We start from the raw sequence: 6,960 nt of genomic DNA, 5'->3' as shown, positions 1-6,960 counted from the left end.
GCTGGCTTTGAAAGCCCTTTTTTCTCTATAGAATTGAGTCTGTTAAGAACAAAACGGGTGCTGACAAAGAGTCAGTTACGTTACGTTGCTGCACATAAAGGATAGTAAATTTGCATTCACTTTAAAACTAGAAAGAATCTCTGGCGATTTGGTGATCAGGGAGGATAGGGTAGTCAAGATTTGAGTCACTGAGATTTGGAAGTGGATATTTTCCACATCTAATAAGCTTTGATTTAACATCCTGGATATGTAGAGGAGCAGATTGTTCAGGTCAAGGAAAATGACCTGCAACCAGGTCAGCCCTAGAACTAGTTGCTCAAGTCATGTGCAAATGAATTTTCTGTCGAGATTGTGTGTGTGTTTAAATTCTTAATTTTTTTCCATTATGACGTGATAAGATGAAAGAATTTATTTCGTTTTGTCAGTTTGGGTAAGACTTGTATTCTGGCCTAAATGTGATCTCTTACCAAGACTATTTCTGAGAGACTGAGAATGTACTGGCTGCAGCCTTTAAAAGGAATCTTTTATTAGTGTGGATTAAGTTTATTGGATCTATCATGCATTTTATCTCTGCTGTTTCTTTGTTGATTTGTTTTACATGGATGAACTCTGTGCTGGGAAAAATAAGAGTATTGTAGTTATATTTTTTATATCTGCCATGTGTTGCTCTATGTCCAGTAACGATTGTTTTCTTAAATTAAGTACTCTGATATTTGGTGCATTTATCTTTACAGTTGTTATATACCTTCTTGATGGATTGGTATCGTATTCAGTATGTAGGGCTCCATTTTTACCATTTGACTTGATTCTTGCAGGCATTTGGATTCTATTTGCTTGAGATATATTTTCCTTTCTTTTTATCTTCAGTTTATGAAAACCTTGTCAGTGAGGTGAGTTTATTTCAGACTGCGAAGAGTTAAGTCCTGTTTTTAATTCAGTCAGACAATCTGAATCTTTTCCTTGGAGGAGTTAAGAAAGTTTACCAGGGCTAATTTTGAAAAATGTGAACTAATTCACGTTATCATGATTTTTTAAATTTTTTTGTTTGTTTTGAATAGAGTATTTTTTTCTCTCCTATTAATTCCCTTATATTGCTGTTTTGTTGAAAGTGGTTGATTCTGTCTGAATTCTCATTTATTATCTATTTTGTCTTTTTGTTATTAGCATATATTCATTATACATGGCAATTGCTTTATTATTATATTTTCAGACATGTATATAATACATTTTGTTCACACTTATGCCCTGTTACACTTTGCCCCTCCTCCCTCCTATACTGATCTCCTTCTTAAATGTTCCCCTTGTGTACACAAATTGTTTTAGTTTATGCTCATCTTGGAATGTGGTTTGCTTTAATAATGAAAAAAAATCACATAACTGCATTAATAATTTTGATTGACAGTTTCTCTCATGTCTTGAAATACATTATTCCATGTTCTCCAGGCTTTTAACATTTAACATGCTGGAAGTTATATTCTAACAATGATGAGATTTTTTTTTTTAATTTTTGTAAGTAACTCGTAACTTATAAAAGTTAATTTCAGCTGTCAGTTTGGTTGGGTTAAGAACCATTAAAAAGATTAATGAGACAAGCATTTGGGTGTGTCAGTCAGGGATCTTCCAGAGAGGATGGACTGTGGATCAAAGCTCACCTTGAATGTAGACAACACTGTCACGTGGGCTGTGGTCCCAGACTGACTAAATAAAATATGCCGGCCTTGAACTCACAATCCTCCTGCCCGTCCTCTTCAGCTCATTGAAGAGGTGTGTCTACCACCACTGGTTGTCTACCTGCTTAAAAATTTTTATCTTTGTCTTTATGTAGTTCAGAATTTGAAGTTTTTGAATCTTGGAATGTATTTATTTAGTTTTATTCTATTTGATATTTACTTAGCTTTTTTAAAAGAAATTTAGATTTCTTTTTTAGCCAAATATGGTCAGTGTGCAGTCTTTATTTCTAGAATGCCTCTTCAGTCATAATTGATTTCCTCTTCCTTCTGTGTCTCAGAGGGTAGGATAGCACCTTTAGGATCTTGAGGCACTATTTCCTTCCTGTTGTTCTTGGTGACATCAGGTCTATTGATACATTCTTTTTAAAAACATTTTTTTTATAATTTATTTTTATTTTATGTGTATTGATGTTTTACTTGCATGTATGTCTGTGTGAGGGTGTCAGATCTTGGAGTTAGAGACAGCTGTGAGCTGCCATGTGGGGGCTGAGAATTGAACCAGGGTCCTCTGGAAGAGCAGTCAGTGCTCTTTAACTACTGAGCCGTCTCTCCAGCCCTTACTGATAACTTCACTCATTTTTCTGTCATCTCCATTTTACTTCTGAATCCAATGAAGGTTTTGTTTCCATTACTTTCTTTTTCTGTTATGTCTTTGCTGGTTTTCTATTAGTTCTTTGAGAATTTCATAGATGTATTTTGTTTGTATTCACCTCCTCTCCCCACTTTTCACAGCCCACTCCCCCTTCTCTCTCCACCCAACTTCCTGACCTATTTTTTTCAGTTGATGCGGCCCAAGTGTTCTTGGATGTGTGGTCTTCATCTGTACTCTTAGAGAAAGCGATCTCCTCCCAGTAGCTAACAAGTGCCAATAAACAGCTTCATGGCTAGAGATGGGGTTTTGCACCAGCCCCACTCTCCATGCAAAGAGGCTGTCTTGCTTTGGCTTGCACAGGTTTTGCTAAGTTTTTAATTTTTGTCTGTTTTGAAAGAAACTGTAAGTAATTGTAAAAAAAACCCAACTTCTTTTGATAACTACTACCCCTTTCAGCATTTGTCATTCAAACTGTTAACATTTGCAATTTTAGTTTCACATGAAAAATCATTTTACACTGTCCTATATACTTTAGGTATTATTAAGATCTATATAAAAAAACTATATTCATCTTTCATGGTTTTAGCTTTAGATAAGGTCTTGATACACAGGCATGGCTGTCCTGGGCTCCCTATGTAGACCAGGCTTTCTATCCTCCTCCCTCACACAGATTACAGGTGTGTGCTACCACTGCTGGCTCAGGACCTAGAAGACTGTCTATGGTTTTTGTTTGTTTGTTTGTTTGTTTTTGTACATAGGTCTCTTCTTTAGGCACAGCATGAGGAACAGTTAAATATGTAGTATTCATGTTTGTCTTTTCTTTTGCACCATGGATCCCACTACAGCAAATACAAAGTAACTACTTGCCCTTCCTTAGCGCTGACTCGGGAGCCCTTTAGCTCTTTACTTAGCTCTCCCAACATTATCTCTCCATCAGTATGTAAACTGCTATGACTGGGCTTAGCTGCCTTCAAATGGTGGAAAAGAATGCAGACACTCCCATGTTGTATGATGGGTGCAGGAACTCGCATGCTCACGCCTTTCCTGAAGCTTGGAGGGAGGAAGATGAGGAGAAAGTGGGGTACTGATTATCCTTGCCTTCTACCCCTATTATTCAAAGTTTTCCACCTTTTGGTTCCAGATGAAGATGGAGGCTCTCTTTCCTACACATGTGGTCAGTGACACCAACAGAAGCGAGAAATGAACACTCGCTACCTCTCCCCCAGTCTTTCTAAGCGGCGTGGGAACTTTGGGGTGCCAAGTGAGGATCACCCCTACCTCTGAACCACCTACATCGATCTTACAGCTGCTGGTGCAATCGGTGTGTTTATTTCCTAGTGGAAAGTGCTCTCCAAAGGGTGGGAAGAAATTGAGTGTCAACCAAATCTAACTCAGGAACTTTTGTTCTGTTGCATTTATGCCATTGACAACGAAGGGTCGGGTCTATGGTAGTCTATTTTTCTTTTCAATCTCATTGTATTGAGAGACATGTCGGATATTAGTGAGGCACACCTTGTGGCCCATCTGTGAGTGTGTTTCCAGAGAAGTTTAAACGAAGAGGGAAGACCCACCCCAAGTGAGAGTGACATCAGCCCATGGGCTGAATCTCAAACCGAGCAAAAAGGAGGAAGCCAGGGGAATATTCACAGTTTTTGTTCTCTGAGCTTTGACTAGAGATGAAAAGTCTCCAAGAGCCTCATATTCCCATGGCTTTGCCTTCCTGGCCATGAATGGCATCTTTTAAAACTGGGAATCAAAAGAAACCTTTCAATTCTTAAGTTGCTTTGCTAAGTATTTCGTCACAACAACGAGAAGAGGCAATCAAAACAAATTCTTAAGTACAGTACCCTGGCAATGCCCTCACTGCGAAGTTCATTGCCAGCTCCTTACACTGAGCAAAGGATCTGATGTTTTCCATGCTCATACCCACTAACTCGGTTCTTCAGTGTGTCACCTACCGCTTTGCTAGGCTAATTACAAAGAAGACAGAACTTCTTGTTTGGTCCCCAATGCCCCCTGGAGTGGGAATTAGAGTCAGGACGTCTGGTTCTTTGGTGAAAGGAGGGCAATCAGCCTCCCACTGTGGGGAAGAGACAAAGAGAGAGGTGTTTTTATGGAGTAGAGCTTTGTCAAAAAACACTTTCTGTTCCCTTAGACGAGAGAAGTATTTGCCTGGGGGTAGGGTGGGAATGGAATATTCTTAAAGGTGTTCTCTCTCTTCTCCCCCACCCCTGTGTGTGTGTGTGTGTGTGTGTGTGTGTGTGTGTGTGTGTGTGTGTGTGTGTGTGTGTGTGTTGGTAGGTCACAGATGGAGGCTTCAGAGTCCTGTCTGGGACATGTGAATTTGAGCAAACAAAATGGCATCAAGCACAAGCCTTAAGGCAAGGTAACTTCTTCTTCCCACTGTTTCAGAGGATTTGACTCTCTTGTCTGTGCTGCTTGTATTTTGTCATTTTCAAGACATGAGCCGGAAGTAATAAAAGGCAGGCCAGGTGGCTGATATGGCTAGAGCCAGCACATCTGTTTTATAAACCCACTCAGGAAATTCTGAAGCATAAGAAAGTTTGAGAAGCACTTGAGTTACTAGAAAAATGGTGTTTCCGGGGAAACATCCGAGCAAAGTTTGCAGCAAATTCTATATTTCAAATGCCAACGAGGTAAATCTGATGGTAATAGAGGGTTCAGAGTGGAGGGTAAAGGAAAATGCAGACAAAAATGTAATGGTAGATCTAGTGTTGACAAACTGGGGGTCACGTGAAGCACGCTGGGCAGGGTTTGACGTGTTGACTTACTGTGAATAAGCTCAGACTCCAGGCAAAGCTCTACCCGAGTTCAAATTCCAACTTCCTTAAATTCTAGTTTTAAGACCTTTGGCCAAGGTACTTAGCTGAGCTTTTGTCTTTCTAGCCCTAAGATGGGAATAACGAAGGCATAGATTTCCAAGAGCTGTTAGATTTCCATGAGACGATAACTAAATAGTTTGCCGTTTTCCCTACACATCAGGTGCTTAGTGCGTGGTAGGAGGTATATTTTCTTAAGAATCAGTTCTGAGGTGCTCCTCCAGAGGCCAGCCCGGAAGTTGTGAAAGAGCTGTGAGATTTGCTAAGATGACCTTTGTGTGTTTACCCAGCAAGCTTTTTTTTTTTTTTTTTTTTTTTGAAGGAAGATCTTTCCCAATTCTTTCCAGGTCAGACAGTCCAGTGGAATTTTCATTAGGTTTTGGTTAGTTTTGACCAGAATTGAGGGACGGAGGGTGGAGGGGAGGCATTGGGAATAACACCATGTTCCATATACCACCGCTGGCATGTGTTTTTCTCATGGAAAGTTGAGGACAATGAGGAAATCATACAGATGTTAAGGGAAGAACCAGCATTTGTTATTGGATATGTTATTATTTCATTATCACAACACCGCCATGAGAAAGGCCGTGTTATTGGCACAATTCAGAGGATTGAAGGGACTTGCTCAGTCGCAATACTCCTAAATTCCCTAACCAAACTACAACTTGAACACAAGCTATGAGATATGCTCTTTTTGTGTACTTGCCTCTTTAAGGGAAATTGCATTTTCTTTTTCAAAAGTCTATCAGCATTCCTTTCTATGACTTTCCGATGTTCTTCAATTTCTCCCTTGAAGTCATCTGTGATAAGAGAGAAAGCAACAGTTTCAAGATTTAGAGAAACACAAAAATTCTTAAAATCTTCTTGGTTGTTTGCTATCTGGTAGGCGCTCTCCTAAATACTGATCATTTAATAGAGTACAAAGTAGGGAATATACACAAGCGGGAAACTATGCCATAGCATTATTGCTTCATTTACAACAAAAACTTTAGATGTTTGATAATAAATGATGGGCTGAGCTTTTTACTTAATTTTTGATATTAAAAGTTAATTATATTTCTCCTTTCCCTTTTGTCCCTCCAGCCTCCCATATACCCCCCCCCGCCCTGTTTTCTCTCGAATTCATAGCTTTCCCCCCACTAATTGCTCTTGAAGATAGCCTATTCAGTCTGAATAATGTTACTTGTATTTATGTTTTCAGGGCTGACCATTTAGCACTGAGCACTTAATTGGTGTGCTCTTCCTGGGAGAGGCCACTTTCCCCTCTTCCCGGCTGTTTTCAGTTTGGACCGAGTTTTTGATTTAGTTAGAGTGGAGGCACAATAGCCAGGCAGAAACTGTGGCTTGGCAACCAAGGCCACTTTGCTTTCATCGCTAGTGGAAGCCTAGAGATTTTTCAGGGGAGATTTTGAAAGCTAAAGTTCATTTAATGGAGTCTAGTCAAGGCAAGAAAACTGAGGGTGATGGGGGTGGGGAGAGTCGTTGAAATTAGGAAAAGGAGAAATTGTGTGTGTGTCTGGAAACAGAGGTGGAGCACAGCTTATACTTTACCTACTGCAAGGATCAAAAATCCAGATGGGATCTCAAAAAGAGTACTGCATTTTTCTTCAAGATTCAAAGCCGTGCACGATGGGACTCCAGCATTCAGGAGGCTGAGACAAGAGAATTAATTGTGAGCTCAAGGCTGACTGATATTTTCTCTTTCTCAATTGCCTATGTGTGTGTATGTATATATGTATAATATATATATATATATTCATTAAGTCTAGGAAAAAATTAAGTGAGCATGATTTTAAAA

The sequence above is a fragment of the Microtus oregoni genome, unplaced genomic scaffold (genome assembly GCF_018167655.1).
Source record: "Microtus oregoni isolate MIOR12 unplaced genomic scaffold, Mior012 000121F_000, whole genome shotgun sequence".
Classification (NCBI taxonomy): domain Eukaryota; kingdom Metazoa; phylum Chordata; class Mammalia; order Rodentia; family Cricetidae; genus Microtus; species Microtus oregoni.
This window is presented reverse-complemented; position numbering follows the sequence as displayed.